Below are 21,254 nucleotides of genomic sequence, written 5' to 3' on the forward strand. Positions count from 1 at the left end.
ATATAGTTCCTTCCCTTTGTTTTACAAATGAGGAAACTGAAACCCTGGCAGGTCAAGTGACCTTCCCAAGATCAAATGTGGCTTAAGGGCACATTCTGGGTCAGACCCACACTCCTTATTCTAGTCCAGTGCCCTTCTATTTTACCATACTTTGCTTTTACTGGGAAAATCTCTATCAGGAAAGTTTACAAAAATTGTCTTGAATATTAAAAGGTGCCACATTATTTGGGAAAATCACCGAGCAGAAAGTTAAAAGAAAGAGAATTTCTTTCATGGAGACTTTAGGAGCAGACACGAAGGCAAGAAGAAGAGTCTTTGTTCTCACCTCAGTTTTCAACTCTCTTTTTTATTTCTGATAAAATATTTAGAGGATTTGTTAAAGCATAATCTAACCCCAACCCTCTTGTAGTACCCTTATTGTTTAAGAGAACAATGGTCTAGTCCTTGACATGGCAAATGTCAATTTTTGTTTCAAGCAATCTAGTAGTTTAGCTATTATTTGCATCTTCCACCTCTTATCTTGGCCTATTATCAATATTTTATTAATATTGTTTAAATTCTTTTTTAAAATTGGCAGAAAAAAGTACTGATTTAAAGCTCCTATTTTATTATTTGGATTTCTCCAAGATTATTATTTTCATTTTTGGATTGAAAAAGGCCCATAGACTCTTGGCTTCATTAAGGCAGATGTTAAAGCCTCTAATCCTGACATAAATGTCTCTAATTACTAATTTCCTAACTTTTTAAAAAAGCAACTAATGGGGTAGAAGAGGAAAGGTAGATTTTGTCTTCATTTATGTGATATGGAAAAAATGATGTATTTGTTCTAACCACCTCTGAATAAAAGAGAAAGAAGTATTGACTTATGCTAATGTACTTACCAAAGTCCATTATATGAACTTTAATATGCTTTAATATGGGTCATTAATATATTTAGTATTCATCAGTTCTATAATTTAAGCAAGCAAAAGCTTTGAGAAGAATTCCAAATGAACATGGTTCCCCCTCCCTTTCCCTAAGGATTTTTTCTTCTCCCACAAAGGACTCTGGAATCTGAGCCTTTGACCTTTTGACTAAATGGTCCTTGGAGGGGCACAGGCTAGAAACTCATGCTGAGATGAAATTTAAGCAAGAGATGGACAAAATTTTGGTCTTTCAAACTGTAATATCTAGTGAGAATTTAAGAGGAAAATATGTCTGAGTTTAGGTCTTTGTCCTGTGAGCTGAGACCTTGGGTTTCAGTTTTGTTTCTGCGTGAGCTTTGGCAGGTTAAAGAACCTCTCTGGTTCTTTGTTTTTCATCTGAAAAATGAGTTAACCATGTTGTTCTATATGCTTTATGAGGAGAAGTGAGGTATTTGTGAAAATGCTTTGGGAAAAAAATGGTTTTTGCCACTACAAAGTATTGTCCTTTATGAATTCATGCTCTGGGTATCATTTCTTTGTCAAGAGGAGCTGACTCCTCTTTTCACTGGAATCATATCCAGTGGGCTGACTTTCTCTATATTTTTTCTATGTACATTTGGGATCCTTTATTTTTAGATTTTTTTAATAGTATTTGTGAATTAGATATGGCTAACGAACCTGCAAAAGGGAGTTCTGAAGTTACTATCAAATGAATTCTCAAACTACCTCAAAATTTGGAGGGGAAAAAGACTGTATTCTCAAAGTCAACATTCAAGAAGGCTCGAATATTTCCGGTGAATGGTTGTCCTTATTCAAATTAGACATAAGCCCTTGGCCAAAAGATTACATTCTGGATTCCAGAGGTTTTTCATTAAGCGGTTCTCAGACGTATCTGCTACACATTATCATTTTTCTGACATGTGTGGGAGTTCTTTAATTCAACTGTCACCAACCTTTTTGAAACCAGAGACCGGTTTCATAGAAGACAGTTTTTCCACAGACTCGAGTGGGGTAATTGTTTTGGGATTATTCAGGTTTATTACATTTATTGTGTACTTTATTTCTATTATTATTAAATTGTAATATATAATGAAATAATTAACTCACCATAATGCAGAATCAGTGGGAACCCTGAGCTTTTTTTTCTGCAACTAGATAGTGGTATCTGGGGGTGATGGAAGATAGTGACAGATCATCAGGCATTAGATTCTCATAAGGAGCATGCAACCTAGATCCCTCATATATGCAATCGAGTTTGAGCTCCTATGAGAATGTAATGCTCTGCTGATCTTACAGGAGGTACAGCTCAGGCGGTAATGGAGGTAATGGGGAGCAGTTGTAAATACAGATGATGCTTTACTTGTTTGCTGACTCACCTACTGACCACTCACCTCCTGCTGTTTGGCCCCGTTCCTAATAAGACATGAACATGTACTGGTCCATGGTCCAGGGGTTGGGAACCCCTGGTTTAATTAGCATTATTATGAGAGTGCATATGGGGAGGTGGGCCCAGGGTTACCCAATCAAACCCTTTTTGATTATGATTTTCTTTTTCTCTGAGAGGATGATATGGTTTGGCTGTGTCCCCACTCGAATCTCATCTTGAATTGTAGCTCCCATAATTCCCACGTTGTGGGAGGGACCCAGGGGAAGATAAGTGAATCATATGGGTGGCTTCTCCCATGCTATTCTGTGGTAGTGAATAAGTCTCATGAGATCTGATGGTTTTATAAAGGATTTCCCTTTTCACTTGGCTCTCTCTCATTTGTCTTTTGCCTGCTGCCATGTAAGACATACCTTTCACCTTCTGCCATGATTGTGAGGCCTCATTCAGCCACACAATGAACTGAGTCCATTAAACCTCTTTTTCTTTATAAATTACCCAGTTTCAGGTATGTTTTTATCAGCAATGTGAAAACAAACCAGTACAGAGAAATTGAAGAAAAGGAGACTGAGAGCACAGACAGAGGATACAGGAGAAGTGAGGCTTGTGAATGCCCAGTGAGGGACTTACTGGGCAGGGATGGCACACACTGGTTACTCAAGGCAAGAATAAACAGTAAAAGTGAGTTTTTGCCTAAGTGTGCAGAGGAGGCCAAGAAATATTTATCCAAATCTAAGTATTTCAGAGCTTTTGATTTTTCCCTGTAGGACTTGATCCATGAAAGCCAAATAAGGTGATGTTAGATCTTTAATCCCCTCAAAGAAGATACAGTGAGAGAAGTGAGTTACATCTTACATCTTTTATTCATTTTCAGTCTCCTCTCTTGCACCTGAAAGAGCATTAGAACTTCAAATGGCAGGTTGAGTTTCTGTGGAATGGTTGATAGACACAGGAGAAGTTAGAATTAAGGTAGGAAGCTTGGATTGTTTCAATTTGGAGTTCTTAAATATGTGAAGACAAAATAAACTTGAGGGGTAACAGCAGGTTGAATTTAGTTGTTTTTACAGCAATGCCTGGGGCAGGTCACATTGTGTACTCTGGTGAAGTAGTGTCTGGGAATGCTCAGCATGGAGGGAGTTGGCCTGTGAGTTTATTATCTGAAACAGCAACTAAATTGAAGGGAAGGTTCTTTTGCTTTCCGGGAAAAACAAAACACTGAAATTAACTTCTGACTTCTCTTTGCCTTTTTATCACCTGTCAAGGATGAGCTGTGCCTCACCTGGGGCTCACTTCAGTGGTTTGTAATCACCAATTCCCAACCCTCCCCTTCAATCTACTTCGGGTTTCCAATTATTCTTAGACAAGTTCTCCATTAGCTGGGTGCAGCATCTTCCCAGATAAGCACAGAGATTAAATTTTATGGGTTTTGATTTGCCAACTTGGTAAGTGAATAGTCTCATTTGCTTTTATTTTATCAAGATTTGAAATCCTGCAGATTGACAGTATATTTTGTCTTATGGAAATCTGTGTTGTATGGGAAAGAACACTGAACTAGAAATGAGGATCTGAATTTTGCCCTTAGTTCTCACATATGTTTATAAGTTATTTAATATTTTGAGATGTAGTTTCTCATCTCTATAATGGGAATATAATGATAATACTACCACTAATAATAGACATAGCACCTTATATGCATTAATCCATTTAATTCTCACAACTTTATGAGATGGGTATTATTATTATCATTAACTCTGTGTCACAGATATGGAAACTAAGGGTGGATAGATGGTTGCTGCTTATTCTCAAGGTCATGCAGCTAATTCATGGCCAAGCAGAATTTGAATCTAGGCAAACTGACTCCAAAGTGTTTTAAACTTAATCATTGTTTTACTATTTCCAGAGAGCACACCTGGTCATTCTGCCTACCTAGTATCAAGGATCAAATTAACATACTTGGGGAAATGAATTTCTTAGAAATGACCTAGAAACGTTTTGAATATAGTGAGAGAAAAAGAGTTTCCAAACTACCTTCAGGTGAGAAAGTACAAGGGAAGGTTAAAACAAAAGAAAATAGCCCCAGCATTGCTGTCTACAGTTGTGTGAGTGTGTGTTTAAAGAGAAAAGATAGGTGAACAGTCACGGGGTGAAGGAAAGGGAAAAATGTGGGAAATAATAATATCTTATAGTGCTATGTATTGGATAGAGCCTTCTTTCTAGCTCATTTGTATAGTAGTTGGATGCCTATTAAATGTGTGTTAGTTGGCCAGGTGTGATGTCTTGCACCTGTAATCCCAGCACTTTGAGAGGCCTAGGCAGCAGGATCACTTGAGACCAGGAGTTTGAGACCAGACTGGGAAATATACAAAAAAGTTTCTATAAAAAAATTAAAAAACAATTAGCCAAATATGGTGGCACATGCCTGTAGTCCAGCTATTCACAAGGCTGAAGTTGGAGGATCCCTTGGGCCTAAGAGGTCGAGGCTGCAGTGAGCCCTGATTGCACCACTGCACTCCATCCTGCAAGACCCAGCCTCAAAAATCAATCATCAATCAATCAGTTAAACTACAAATAATCCGAGATTAACCAAAGTAATAGGGAGATAATTTTTAAAAGGGATTATTTTCATATGTGACAAGAAATCTGGAGGAACACAAAAAGAAACCAACCTTTGTGAGTTGAGGACTCAGCTAAGCCATTGGGCCCCCGAAGCTCTCCATCTCTCAGTCTGCCATCCTTGCCTTGGTTGTTATATCGTCACTTCATGGTCATATCACACCAGCAACAATTCCACAATTCATGTGCCAGATGACAATCTCCACAGTGGAGGGAAAACATCTCTTTCAGCATGTCTCTTATTATTGTCAGGAACCTTGCTTAAAAGACACCTGAAAGAGTAAAATGGCAGTGTCAGATGATAGGTATATGTTTCAATTTACAAGGAACTGGCAACTTGTTTTCCAAGGTGGTTGCTCCATTTTACATTTCCACCAGCAGTGTATGCAGATTCCAGTGGATCCACATTGTCTCCAAAGCTTGGTTTGGTCAGTGTTTCGGGTTTGAGGCATTCAAAATAGCTGTGTAGTGATGTTTCATGACTGTAAGTTGCATTTCTCTAATGAGTAATGATAGTGAACTTACTTGTTTCCCTTTTTATAACCTGGGTTCATTTTCTTGTGTTTTGAAAATTCTTTATTTCTGTTTACGAGATTTCTACCAAATATGTGATTTGCAAATATTTTCTTCTAGTTCATGGTTTGTCTTTTCCCTTTCTTAAGAACATTTTTCAGAGAACAGAAGTTTTTCATTTTAATAAAGACAAATTTATCCACATTTTCCTTTATGCATCACTTTTTATTTTGTATCTAAGAAATCTTTTTCTAACCCACATTTACAAAGATTTTCTGCTAGGTTTCCTTCCACAGTTTTATTGCCTTTGGGTTTATAACAGGTCAAATTAATTTTTAGTTAATTTGTATATAGAGTGGAAGCTATGGATCAAAGTGGAAAGGTTCTGAAGTTTTCATGGTAGATTAGAAATTGAAGACCTAAATCATTTCTGTCAACAATGCTTTGGAGTTGTCAGTGTATGAATCTGGCACATCTGTTGTCATATTTATCTTTAATGATTTCATAGTTTTGGGTGCTATTGTAAATGGTATTTTTAAATTTCCATCGATGATTGCTGATTTTTGTATATTGGTCTTGTATTCTTCCACCTTGTTAAACTCATTTAGTAGTTCTAAGAGATTTTTAAAAATAGATTTCTTGGGATTTTTTACAGAATTCAATTAATTTACCTTGGAAAAAAAAGATACTAATATTATTTTCCAATCTAGATAAGTTTTGTATATTTCTCTCTTATTGCATTGACTAGAACCCCCAATATGATTTTGAATAGAAGTGGTAAGAGCAGGCATTGTTTTCTTTTTCCTGATCTTCAAGAAAAAGTATTCAGTCTTTAAATAATAACTGGGATGTTAGCTATAGGATTTTCGTAGATTTTTTTTTTTTTACTGGTTGAGGAGGTTCTCTTTTATTCTTAGTTTGCTGAAAGTCTTTATCGAAAAAGATTTCATACTTTGTTGAATGCTTTTTCTGTGTGTCTTGAGACGATCATTTGATTTTTGTTTTTTCAATATGTTAATATGGTGAATTATATTGATTTTGAATTTCTAACCAGACTTGAGGCTTTAGAATAAACTCCACTGGTTATAATATGTTCTTTTAAAATATGATTTCAGATTTGATCTATTAAACTTTAGTTCATGTTTTTTACGTCTAAGTTTGTGAGACATGTTTGGTCTTTAGTTTTTTTCTATTTATTTATTTATGGGGTTTTGTTCTGGTATCAGGCTAATGCTGGCCTCAGAAATATTTATAAAAAATTTCATCCTTTTCAATGTTCTTAAATAGTTTGTTTAAAATTGGCATTATATCTTCCCCAAATGTTTGGCATAGTTCACTCCTTCCCCCTGTAATAGGGATCTTGTTATTACAGTGTCAAACATTAGATTACTGTCTCTTCTTTCCATGGAATGTAAAATGAAAAGAGGAAAAGAGAAAGGTTAGGAGATTTTCCAATTTGACATACTCCTGGAGATAGAAAACATTAAGGTATGTGAAAAATTCCTGTCCCAGTGAAATTCAGGATTTCTAATAGTTGTAGTCATAGCAGACCAGAAAAAAAAAGACATGTTCTTATTCTAATGCTTAGCTTTAGTAAATCATTGGGGTTTTGTTTCGTTTTGTTTTTCACCTTTTCAAGACAAACAGGCTTTTTTTTTTTCTTTCTAAAATGAAATACATTATCTACTGAAACAAACATTGTCACACATTAGATTTGTGGAATAATTTGTTATTTTTATTATGTCAGCAATTTGGTGCCAAACCTAAAGCCCTTCTCTTAGAAGAAGAGAACATTTGGGGCCAAATGGTTGTTTCCATTTTCTTCAGATCTCTTCCTGAGTCATTGTTTTTTGTTTGTTTGTTTTTGTAATAGTGATAAAATTCTGGCCAAATTTGTTTTTAGTCTGTTTTGGTGTCATTAAATGAAATACTGCCCGAATGCTTGAAACCTTTTTGAGTAAATATCTTCTACCTTGACTGAATTTAAGTGGCTTAATTGCAGTATGTGTTTTATCTCACAGTGATTCTCAATAATATGCTTATTCAATTAGAGATGCTTTTCCTTTACGAAGCAAAATTTTAAAAATGTGTTTGGAAATTTTAAATGTATATTAAAGAGAATAGTACAAGGAATTTCCACTTGTTGGTCACTCGGTTTCATCATTTATCAAGATTTTGCCCAATTTGCTATACTTATCCCTCCTTTGTTTTTCTTTGCTGAAGTATTTTAAAGCAAACCTTGCACAATGTCAATTAATTCCCACATACATCAGTATCAGTATCCCTCTGTGAAAAATATGGACCACAACATAACCACAATCTTGTTACCATACCTGTCAAAGTTGTTTGGTTTCACAGAATACCTGTTCTCCAGTCAGATTTCTCCAATTGTCACTAAAGGTCATTTTATGTTGGTTTTGTTGAATAAGTGCAAAAACAAGGTTCACAGATTAATTTGGTGGTTCCTTCCGTGATATTTCTATAATTGTAAGTGATCTTACTCTTCCTCCTCCCTCCTGTTTACCTTCTGGAAGTGACTTGAAGGAACTTATTTAGTTATTTAGAATGTTTTCCCTCTGGACTTGTCTGTTGGCTGCTTTTTAATGTTCCACTTGCTCCTCTATATCCTCCCTTTCAGTGAATGGGAGGTGCCTACAGGCTTGAATAGATGCTTGTTCACCTGTTTAGGAAAGAACACATCCCAGGTGGGGCTGTGCTTCATGCTGCACCCCATCCTGATGCACACAGTGTCTGGTTTTCTCATTTTTAAGCATGCTACAATAGATGATTAGTTCAGGTGGTAACAGCTAGTCTATCCATTGCAATCATCCATCCTCCTCTTATCTAATGCTTTTATTCCTTGGCTACTGTTGCAGGGGTTGTAAAATGGGTACTTTTCTATTACTGCTTTTCTTTTTGCATCAATTAGCTTGAATTCTTCTGTGAAGAAAATTTTTCCTCTTGTTAACTAGACTATATGATTATCCCCAAATATGTTTCTTTGAGGGAAGGTAGAATAAAGGCTTAATTCTTTATTTTAATTGCCAATAATAAGTTGTTCAGCCTGATGGCCAGTTTGCCAATAATACAATCTCTGCAGAAAGCACAGTTGCCTGTCAAGCAAATTAACTGACGATTACCCTTTGTCTGCCAGAGTTACCATGGGATTCCTGAGCCTAACAAATTGAAACCAGTCCTCTCTAAAAAGGTTTCTGAAATTAAACTTCAGGTCATGTTGTAATACTGGTTTGCAGGTTGCTTAGCACTAATTTCAAGTTTGTTTTCTAGGTTTCTAATGACTATGCTATGTGGAGTGTTAGAATCTGTGTCACATCCCTTCACGGTACAGGCATATGTTGTATTGTGCTTTTTACAAATTGAGGTTTGTGGCAACCCTGTGTTGACGAAGCCTATTGGCATCATTTTTTTCCAACAGCATTTGCTCACTTTATGCCTCTGTGTCACATTTTGGTAATTCTTGAAGCATTTCCAACTTTTCCTTATTATGGTATCTGTTATACTGCTCTGTGATCAGTGATCTTTGATGTTACAATTGCAATTGCTTTGAAGTGCCAGAAACCATACCCATGTGAGACCACAAACTTAACTGACTGCTCCACAGGCTGGAAATTTCCCTCTCTCTTCTCAGGCCTCCCTATTTCCTGAGACAAAATAATACTGAAATTAGGCCAATTAATAACCCCATAATAGCCTCAAAGTGTTCAAGGGAAAGGAAGAATCTCACATTTCTCACTTTAAATCAAAAGTTCAAAATTATTACACTTAAGAGGAAGGCATGTCAAAGCCAAAAGTTGGATCTCTTTGCAATAAACAATTAGCCAAGTTAGGAATGTAGAGGGAAAATAAAGGAAATTAAAAGTGCTACAACAGTGAAGGTACAAATAATAAGAAAGCAAAACAACCTTATTGCTGATATGGAGAAAGATTTTGTGGTCTAGAGAGAAGACCAAACCAGCCACAATATACCCTGAAGTCAAAGGCTAATCCAGAGCAAGGCCCTAATTCTCCTTAGTTCCGTGAAGGCTGAGAAAGATGAGGATGCTTCAGAAGAAAATCAGAAAGCTAGCACAGGTTGGTTCATGAGGTTTATGGAAATAAACCATCACCACAACATAAATGTCCAAAGTTGAAGTAGCAAGTGCTGTTGTAGAATTTTCAGCATGCTATCTAGAGGATCTAATGAAGATAGTTCATGAAGGTAGTTGCACTAAGCAGCAGATTCTCAATGTAACAAAATAGACTCCTGTTGGAAGAAGAAACTATTTAGGACATTTTTAGCTAGAGAGAAGTCAGTGCCTAACAAGAAAGCTTCAAAAGATGGGCCACCCCTCTTGTTAGGGACTAATACAGCTGGTGACTTTAAGTTGAAGACAATGGTCTTTTATTATTCCTAGAATTCGAGAAACCTTAATAATTATGCTAAATCCACTTTGCCTGTGATTTATAAATGGAAAAATGAAACCTGGTTGATAGCACATCTGTTTATAGCATGGTTTACTGAATATTTTAAGCCTATTGTTGAGACCTACCTCTCAGGAAAAAACCTCAAAATATTACGACTAATTGACAAAGCACATGGTCACCCAAGACCTCTCATGGAAATGTACAAGGAGATTAATGTATTTTTCATGCCTGCTAACACAATATTCATTCTACAAAAAATCAAGGTGTAATTTTGACTTTCAAGTCTTATTGTATAAGGAATACATTTTGTGAGGCTATAGCTAACATAGTGATTCCTCTGATGTATCTGAGCAAAGTAAATTGAAAATGTCCTGGAAAGGAATCACTATTCTGGATACCATTAAGAACATTCATAGGCTGGGCACGGTGGCTCAAGCCTGTAATCCCAGCACTTTGGGAGGCTGAGGCGGGTGGACACAAGGTCAAGAGATCGAGACCATCCTGGTCAAAATGGTGAAATCCCATCTCTACTAAAAATACAAAAAATTAGCTGGGCATGGTGGCGCGTGCCTGTAATCCCAGCTACTCAGGAGGCTGAGGCAGGAGAATTGCCTGAACCCAGGAGGCGGAGGTTGCGGTGAGCCGAGATAGTGCCATTGCACTCCAGCCTGGGTAACAAGAGCGAAACTCCATTTCAAAAAAAAAAAAGAACATTCATGTTCAGAGGATGAAGTCAAAATAGCAACTTTAATAGGAGTTTAGAAGAAGCTGATTCTAAACCTCATGGATGTTCAAGACATCAGTGGAGGAAGTCACTGCAGACATGGTAGAAATAGCAAGAGAACTAGAATTAGAAGTGGAGCCTAAAGAGGTAACCGAACTGCTGCAATCATCGTTGAAACTTGAATGGATGAAGAGTTGCTTCTTATGGACGAACAGTGAAAGTGGTTTCTTGAGATGAAATGAAATCCATTCCTGGTCAAGATGCTGTGAATACTGTTGAAATGACAAAGGATTAGGAATATTACATAAGCTTAATTGATCAAGCAGCATCAGGGTTTCAGAGGATTGTCTCCAATTTTGAAAGAAGTTCTAATGTGGGTACAATACTACCAAATAGTATTGCTTCCTACAGAAAAACTTTGCATGAATCAAAGTATCTATCAGTGTGGGAAACTTGATCATTATCTTACTTTCAGAAATTGCCATTAGCCACACTGACCAATCAACAGCCATCAACATCAAGGCAAGATCCTCCACCAGCAAAATATTATGATTTGCTGAAGGCTCAGATTGTTAGCTTTTTATTTTTTGCAATATGGTGTTTTTAAATTAAGGAATGTAAATTGCTTTTGTAAACAAAGTGCTGTTGCACACTTAATAGACTCCAGTCTAGTGTAAACAAAACTTTTGTATGCACTGGGAAACCCAAAATGTTGTGGACTCTCTTTATTGCAATACTTGCCTTACTGTGGCGATATACAATGAAACGTGCACTATCTCAGAGGTATGCATATACTACCACACTTTGAACTACAGGTTTACTTATTTTGTTATTCTTACCCACTAAATTACAGTATTAGAAGAAAACAGACTATTTGGCATCCTGGCTTAAGTAGCCAGAGCTTTTCTGGTTTTAAGAGACAGAAACTCAAATCAAACTAAATGTAACACAAAGGAAAATTATTTTCAGGGCCACAAGTGTAGCTCACAGAACTGAAGGAAAACTTATAGAACACTGAGCTGCTCTAGAAATTCTGATGACTTCAACTGGACTTGAATGTCATCAGCACCCTCTGTCTCTTTCTCAACTCTCACTGACAGTTTTGTTCTCATAAACACTTTCATGTTTTCGCAGCTGTGGTAAACAGCATTTTAGGGATTGTGGCCTTTCACCATCAAGGCTCTGATTGGCCTGGCCTAAGACATATGCTTGTCTCTAAACCAATTATTACTGTCTCCAGGGAAAGTGGGTGCTCCAGTTGGCCTACCAGGGGCCAAGTGTCCATTCCTGTGATGATGATGGGGGAGGGCAGTGAGAGGTCGTCATTGTTCTGATAAGCACAGGTATGAACTAATTCCCCATGGAAAAAGAGAGTGCTGTTACTGAGAGAAAGAATAATCTTTGCTGCATGGCAAAAATAATAGTTGTATCATTTGTATACATTTGTATCTCCAGCATCCAAGAGAATATTCGCATATAGCAGATGCTTGACAAAATTTTGTGGACAAATCAATGGACTTAATGAATATCGCTTGGTTTTATGTAATACATTTGGTTTATTGAAACATTATATTTTGGCAGAACATACTCTCTAAAGTCATGCCAACTTTTCCTTGCTATATGGATTCCCTAATTCTTGAAACATTCTACTTATAATTGCTGTGGGTTTTCTTTTTGCAAAAATTTCACTCTGCTCTAGACTTTACAGATTTTCAAGGTAAGAGTAAAGCCTTTATAATGACATAAATAATTTCTCTGGTACTAAGTAAGAATGGTCATTCATCAGGACCTATAAATCTCAGTGTATCTCATTGTGTATTCAAGGGCTGGATCCTTTCCTATTGGTTATGGTACTCAGCCACTTTTGGTGCTTCAGAGTGAGAGACAACATACATGAAGAAAAACAAAGCATTTTTCTTTTCAGCTATTTTCATAAAGTCATTTTTTAAAACTCTAATAGATTTTTTTTTCTGGGGCAATACACTGACCACTACACAAAGTTTCCATAGTCATTGTTTTCTGAGCCTATATATAACGCAATGCAGACTGGTAACTGTGACTTCCTGCTTCAGGTTTGATCTAAGTTATCTAATGAGAAATGACAAACCTAAAGTTATTTTGCTTTTGTTTGTTTGTTTTTTAGAGGGAGTCTCACTCTGTCACCCAGGCTGAAGTGCAGTGGTTTGATCTCAGCTTGCTGCAAACTCCACCTCCCAGGATCAAGCAATTCTCTTGTCTCAGCCTCCTGAGTAGCTGGGACTACAGGTAGGTGTACACCACCACACATAGCTAATTTTTGTATTTTTAATACAGATAAGATAGGGCTTCACCATGTTGGTCAGGCTGGTCTCAAACTCCTGACCTCTGGTGATCCATCCACCTAAGCACCCAAAGTACTGGGATTACAGGTATGAGCCACCACGCCCAGCTCCTAAAGTTATTTTGTATTTCTGAATTTGTTCAGATATGCTAAAATCATTGGACTCCCTAGGAAGAAACACTGTTTTCCATTACGCTGAAATGTGCAATTTTTTTCCTTCAATTCCTAAGCTCATCTATCTACAACCCTATGAAGTCTTTTTTTAATCTATTAGTAAATGTATCCTAAAAGATTTTATATAGAATTTGGGTTCTATTTGCCTTGATAACAATAACTGTTCTTTAATTTTAAGATTTTACTTGGAATCCTAATCATCTTCATAAAAATATTTAAAAATTTATGAAATTTAAGAACACACTGGAAAATATGTTTAACATTTTATTTTCTTAACTATTTTTAATGTGTTTTGTCAAAGAGGATTTCACATTTAAAAGATAATGAAGTGTTGAATTCATCCTCCCCTTCTCTCCCATGACGGTGTTCATAAAGTTGATAATGAAATATGCAGCAACATCACGTTGTTTTGATGGCATTGGTTGCAGGAGAATTTGGAAGCCAATATGCAGTTCATTTAACTTGTGCCCATGCCATCTGCTTATCTGCATTACTCAGCCAGCCAGCCTGCTTCTTTCCTCTAGTCTACAGGGATGATTAACCTGGAGGAAGATTCCTGGCAGCCTCAATTCACTTCCTGAATCTTCTACATCATCCAGAATTCCCTGATGGAGCCTGGCAGAATATTTGGAAAGGCAAAGAGACTCTTTTGGTCTGGGAAAGAGTTGACATAAATGTCAGCTGCTGAACCACCACCAAAGGAGAATGAATTCAGGGTTCTAGGCTCATAAGAAATTCAAGTCACCAGCTAACTATAATATAGAGCAACCAGGCCGGGTGCAGTGGCTCATGCCTCTAATCTCAGCACTTTGGGAGGCCAAGGCAGGTACATCATGAGGTCAGGTGTTCGAGGCCAGTCTGGCCAACTTGGTGAAATCTGTCTCTACTAAAGATATAAAAAATTAGCTGGGTGTGGTGGTGTGTACCTGTAATCCCAGCTACTCAGAAGGCTGAGGCAGGAGAATCACTTGAACCTAGGAGGCAGAAGTTGCCGTGAGCCAAGATCACACCACTGCACTCCAGCCTGGGTGACAGGGCAAGACTCCATCTCAAAAAAAAAAAAAAAAAGAAAAAAAAATAGAGCAACTAACAAGGGGATATTCTGGTTTTGACCATCTTATTTCTTTACTTTGTAGCAATAAAAATAGTGAAATTCAACTAAATTTAATGTGCCAACAAATTCACTGTTAGCCAAGTCACCTGGAAGATAAGACAGGTGATTTTTCCCCTTTTTTCTTGACACAGAGACCACCTAACATTAGAAGTCTTATTCTGTTGGAAAGTGGGGCCATGCTCATTAATATGCCCTGAGATATCATTGTATTGAGACCTATTATATGGGGCCAGCCAGGGGAGCTGTGGTAATTTGACCTGTGACACTGAATCTTCTCTGAGTGAACCACAGTGTATCTGGCTTTCAATTTGTCCATGAATGTGAGTCAGGGACCTGCCTCACCATTCTCTCCCCAGAATGAGGTTTTAGTCATCATGTCCATCTGACCTTTGTGCTGTACAAATGCCAGGAAATGTCCAGTTGTCCAAGTCAGGAGCAAGAAGCAGTGTGCAAACTAATGATAAAATGCAGGCCTGTTAACCAGAGAGGAAAAGTATCTTTGTTATTGCCAGCAGTTCTTAGGCAATAGAAACCTCTCTTGCCCTGTTGTCATGCTGGTGCTGAGCCTTCTACCACAGTGCACATTTATCCATCACTGGGATCAATCAGTCATTCATGGTAGTCATATCCTGCCTTGCATACGGTCCAACAGCATTTTTGGACTTTGGGCACTTAGGCTGTTTCTTTATTAAGAACTGTGGAGAAAATACTTTTCTCATGAAAGTTACAAATGTAAATAAGAAAAAAAAAAAGGAAAATAAGGCAGATCTAAGGTCGCTGTATTACAATATGAGGTGGTTTTAAGATAAAAGCTGAAACAGCCTGGATGAAGGCATTCTGTCACGCATGGTTTTGTCCCTGCCTCAAATCAAATTATTTAGAGTTAAATGGCATTTTTTGTTACCACTGCCCTGAGCTGGCCCTTGTCAAAATGGTGAAGTCACTTGTGCCTGTTTTAGGTGCCTCCCAACTTTCCTTTTTTGGTGCCGTGCCTCTCCTCCTGAACTCTCTTGCATGAACTCAGAGACTCCTGAGAACATTGTTCTTTCAGGCTGCTGCTTTTACTGAAGCCCTAACCCCACCCTGGGGCCTCCTCAGTCCTACGCCTTGTTCTAAAAGCCTAACTGTGACTATAAGCTACCTCATAACTATTAATGTGCTCAAGATAAAGGTTTCTTTATGGAAGACTCTGGGTCATCACTGATACTAACACAATGAAAGGGCACATACGTGGTAGGATAACAGTATTCATTCATCCTCAATCCAAGATATTTAGCCCCTAATTTTGGTATCAGCTGAGGTTAATTAACTGTACCCCCATGCTGCTCTAAGTGTGGTCCATGCCAGTCGTATTCACATCACACCTGAGCGTATTAGAAATGCAGAATCTCAGGTCCTACTGAGACCTACTGAATCAGAATCTGCTTTTTAAGAGACTCCCAAATAATTATTGTTCAAATTAAAGATTGAGAGATGTGAAATGCATTTCATAGGAAGTTTCAGAAAAAGTAAATTCTCTTTTTTTTTTTTTTTGCTAAGTTAATTTAATTCAGCAAAAGTGACAATGTGAAGACCTTGTCACTTTACAGTCTTTTTTTTTTGAGACTTTTTTTTTAATTGTACTTTAGGATCTGGGTACATGTGCAGATCATGCAGAATTGTTGCATAGCTACACACATGGCAATGTGGTTTGCTGCCTCCATCCCCCCATCACCTACATCTGGCATTTCTCCCCATGTTATCCCTCCCCAACCTCCTCACCCTCCCCACTGTCCCTCCTTTGGTCCCCTCAACAGACCCCAGTGTGTGATGCTTCCCTTCCTGTGTCCCTGTGTTTTCATCGTTCTATACCCACCTATAAGTGAGAATATGGGAGTTTGATTTTCTGTTCTTGTGTCAGTTTGCTGAGAATCATGGTTTCCAGATTCATCCATGTCCCTACAAAGGACACAAACTCATCATTTTTTATGGCTGCATAGTATTCCATGGTGTACATGTGCTGCATTTTCCTTTTCCAGTCTATCATTGATGAGCATTTGGGTTGGTTCCAGGTCTTTGCTATTGTAAACTGTGCCGCTATGAACATATGTGTGCATGTGTCTTTATAGTAGAATGATTTATATTCTTTGGGTATATATACAGTAATGGGATTGCTGGGCCAAAAGGAATTACTATTTCTAGATCCTTGAGGAATTTTCACACTGTCTCTCACAAGATTGAACTAGTTTACACTCTCATCAACAATGTAAAAGTGTTCCTATTTCTCCACATCCTCTCCAGCATCTGTTGTCTCCAGATTTTTTAATGAGCTCCATTCTAACTTGCATGAGGTCATATCTCAATGTGGTTTTGATTTGCATTTCTCTAATAATCAGTGATAATGAACATTTTTTTCCCTACGTTTGTTGTTTCATATATGTCTTTTCTGAAAAGTGTCTATTCATATCCTTCACTCACTTTTGAATGGGTTTGTTTGTTCTTTTCTTGTAAATCTGTTTTAGTTCTTTATAGATTCTGGATATTAGCCCTTTGTCAGATTGGTAGATTGCAAATATTTTTCTCCATTCACAATGGAGAACCAAAACTTCTTCATTGGTTACCAGTTCACTCTAATGATTGTTTCTTTTGCTGTGCAGAAGCTGTGGAGTTTAGTTAGGTCCCATTTGTCTATTTTGTTTTTGTTGCCAATGCTTTTGGTGTTTTAGTCATGAAGTCCTTGCCTACACCTGTGTCCTGAATGGTTTTGCCTAGGTTTTCTTCTTGGGTTTTTATGGTGTTAGGTCTTATGTTTAAGTATTTAATCCAAATGGAGTTAATTTTAGTGTAAGGTGTCAGGAAGGGGTCCAGTTTCTGCTTTCTGCACACTGATAGGCAATTTTCCGAACACTATTTAATAAACAGGGAATCCTTTCCCCTTTGCTTGTTTTTGCCAGGTTTGTCAAAGATCAGATGGTTGTAGATATGTGGCATTGCCTCTAGGGTCTCTGTTCTGTTCCACTGATCTGTATCTCCATTTTGGTATCAGTACCATGCTGTTTTGATTACTGTAGCCTTTTAGTATAGTTTGAAATCAGGTAGCATGATGCCTCTGGCTTTGTTCTTTTTGCTTAGGATTGTCTTGGCTATGCTGGCTCTCTTTTGGTTCCATATGAAGTTTATGGTGTTTTTCTCCAGTTCTGTGAAGAAGGTCATTGATAGCTTGATGGGGATAGTGTTGAATCCGTAAATTACTTTGGGCAGTATGGCCACTTTCACGATATTAATTCTTCCTAACCATAAGCATGGAATGTTTTTTCATCTGTTTGTGTCCTCTCTTATTTCCTTGGGCAGTGCTTTGTAGTTCTCCTTGAAGAGGTCCTTTACATCCTTTGTTAGCTGTATTCCCAGGTATTTTATTCTCTTTGTAGCAATTGTGAATGGGAGTTCACTCATGATTTGGCTCTCGTTAGTCTCTTATTTGTTTAGACAAATGTTTGTGATTTCTGCACATTGATTTGTATCCTGAGACTTTGCTGAAGTTGCTTATCAGTTTAAGGAGATCTGGGTCTGTGACTATAGGATCTTCTAAATATACAATTATGTTGTCTGCAAATAGAGACAATTTGACTTCCTCCTTTCCTAATTGAACACACTTTATTTTTTTTCTTGCCTAGTTGCTCTGGCTAGAACTTCCAATACTATATTGAATAGGTGTGGTGAGAGAGGGTATCTTGGTCTAGTGCTGGATTTCAAAGGGAATGCTTCCAGTTTTTGCCCATTCAGTATGATATTGGCTGTAGGGTGGTAGTAAATAGCTTTTATTGTTTTGAGATATGTTCCTTCGATACCTAGTTAATTGAGAGTTTTTAGCATAAAGCACTGTTGAATTTTGTCAAAGGCCTTCTCTGCATCTATTGAGATTATCATGTGGTTTTTGTCTTTGGTTCTGTTTATATGGTAGATTACATTTATAGAATTGTGTATGTTGAACCAGCCTTGCATCCCTGGGATGAAACCTACTTGATTGTGATGGATATGCTTTTTGATGTGCTGTTGCTATCAGTTTGCTAGTATTTTATTGAAGAATTTTGCATCTATGTTCATCATGGATATTGGCCTGAAGTTTTCTTTTTTGTTGAGTCTCTGCCTGGTGTTGGTATCAGGATGATGTTGGTCTCATAAAATGATTTGGTAAGGATTCCCTCTTTTTGTATTTTTTGCAATAGTTTTAGAAGGAATGGGACCAGCTCTTCTTTGTTCATCTGGTAGAATTCAGCCATGAGCCCATCTGGACCTGGGCTTTTTTTTGGTTGTTAGGTTATTGATTGCTTCCTTAATTTCAGCCCTTGTTACTGGCCTGTTCAAGGTTTCAACTTCTTCCTGGTTTGGCATGGGAGGGTGCAAGTGTCCAGGAATTTATCCATTCCTTCCAGGTTTACTGGTTTATGTGCATAGGGCTGTTTGTGGTAATCTCTGATGGTAGTTTGTATTTCTGTGGAATCAGTGCTGATATCCCCTTTTTCATTTTTTGTTGCATCTGTTTGATTCTTCTCCCTTTTTTATTAGTCTGGCTAGCAGTCTAGTTTGTTGATCTTTTTGAAAAACCAGCTCCTGGATTTATTGATTTTTTTAAGGGTTTTTTTTGTGTGTCTCTATCTCCTTCAGTTCTGCTCTGATCTTAGTTATTTGTTGTCTTCTGCTAGCTTTTGAGTTTTTTTTGATCTCGCTTCTCTACCTCTTTCAATTTTGATGATAAGGTGTCAATTTTAGATCTTTCCTCACTTCTCTGGTGGGCATTTATTGCTATAAATTTCCCTTTAGACATTGCTTTAAATGTGTCCCAAAAATTCTGGTACATTGTGTCTTCATTCTTGTTGGTGTCAAAGAACATCTTTATTTCTGCCTTCATTTCATTGTTTATCCAGTCAACATTCAGGAGCAGGTTGTTCAGTTTCCATGAAGTTGTATGGTTTTGAGTTAGTTTCTAAATTCTGAGTTCTAATTTGATTGCCCTGTGGTCTGAGAGACTGTTTGTTATGATTTCCATTGTTTTGCATTTGCTGAGGAGTGATTTACTTCCAATTATGTGGTCAATTTTAGAGTAGGTGCAATGCAGTACTAAGAAGAATGTATATTCTGTGGATTTGGGATGGAGATTTCTGTAGATGTCTATTAGGTCCACTTGGTCCAGATCTGAGTTCAAGTCCTAGATATTCTTGTTAATTTTCTGTCTCGTTGATCTGTCTAACATTGACAGTGGAGTGTTAAGGTCTCCTACTATTATTGTGTGGGAGTCTAAGTCTCTTTGTAGGTCATTAAGAACTTGCTTTATGTAACTGGTTGCTCCTGTATTGGTTGCATCTATATTTAGGATAGTTAGCTCTTCTTGATGCATTGATCCTTTTATGATTATGTAATGCCCTTGTCTCTTTTGATATTTGCTGGTTTAAGTCCATTTTATCAGAGACTAGGATTGCAACTCCTGCTTTTTTTTGTTCTCCATTTGCTTGATCAATCTTTCTCCATTCCTTTATTTGAGCCCATGTGTGTCCTTGCATGTGAGAAGTGTTTCCTGAATATAGCACACTGATGGGTCTTGACTTTTTATCCAATTTGCGAGTCTGTGTCTTTTGATTGGGGCATTTAGCCCATTTACATTTAAGGTTAATATTGTTATGTGTGAATTTGATCTTGCCATTTTGATGCTAGCTGAATATTTTGCCCATTAGTTGACACATTTTCTTCATTATGTCAATGGTCATTACCATTTGGTACATTTTTGGAATGGCTGGTACTGGTCATTCCTTCCCTTCTGTACTGCTTCATAAAGCTTCATGAGCTCTCATAAAGCAGGCCTGGCGGTGACAAAATCTCTCAGCAATTGCTTGTTTATAAAGGATTTTATTTCTCCTTTACTTATGAAGCTGAATTTGGCTGGATATGAAATTCTAGGTTGAAAGTTCTTTTCATTAAGGATGTTGAATATTGGTCCCCACTCTCTTCTGGCTTATAGGATTTCTCTCTTGCTGCCCTTAGCGTTTTTTCCTTCATTTCAACTCTGGTGAATCTGACGATTATGTGCCTTGGGGTTGCTCTTCTTGAGGAATATCTCTGTGGTGTTCTCTGTTTTTCCAGGACTTGTATGGTGGCCTGGCTTGCTAGGTTGGGGGAATTCTGAATAATATCCTGAAGAGTGTTTTCCAGCTTGGATTTATTCTCTCTGTCACTATCAGGTACACATATCAAATGTAGATTAGGTCTTTTCACATAATCCTGTATTTCTTGGAGACTTTGTTCATTTCTTTTCACTCTTTTTTCTCTATTCTTGCCTTCTCATTTTATTTCATTGAGTTGATCTTCAATCTCTGATATCTTTTCTTCTGCTTGGTCAATTCAGCTATTGAAACTTGTGTATGGTTTGTGAAGTTCTCGTGTTGTGTTTTACAGCTCCATCATGTTGTTTATATTCTTCTCTAAGCTGTTTATTCTAGTTAGCATCTCATCTAACCTTTTATCTAGCTTCTTAGTTTCTTTGCATTGAGTTAGCACATGTTCTTTCAGCTCTGAGAAGTTTGTTATTACTCACCTTCTGAAGCCTGTTTCTGTCAATTCATCAGATTCATTCTCCATCCATCTCTGATCCCTAGCTGGTGAGGAGTTGTGTTCCTTTGCAGGAGGAGAGGCATTCTGGTTTTTGGTGTTTTCATCCTTTTTGCACTGGTTTCTTTTCATCTTTCCATCTTAGCTTTATCTACCTGTGGTCTTTGTAGTTGGTGACTTTCAGATGGGGTCTCTGAGGGGACATACTTTTTGTTAATGATGAAGCTTTCTCTTTGTCTTAGTTTTCCTTAACAGTCAGGCCCCTTTGCTGTAGGACTGCTGGATGTCCACTCCAGACCCTGCTTGCCTGGGGATCACAAGCTGGGGCTGCAGAACCGGAAGAGTTGCTGTCAGTTTCTTCTTCTGTTATCTTCATCCCAGAAGGATACCTGCCAGATGTTGGCCTGAGCTCTCCTTTATGATGTGTATTTTTGGGTATACGGGGACTGGGGAGCTGCTTGAGGAGACAGTCTATCACTTATAGGAGCTCAAGTGCTCTGCTG

Source organism: Callithrix jacchus, chromosome 2, assembly GCF_049354715.1.
Source record: "Callithrix jacchus isolate 240 chromosome 2, calJac240_pri, whole genome shotgun sequence".
Classification (NCBI taxonomy): Eukaryota; Metazoa; Chordata; class Mammalia; order Primates; family Cebidae; genus Callithrix; species Callithrix jacchus.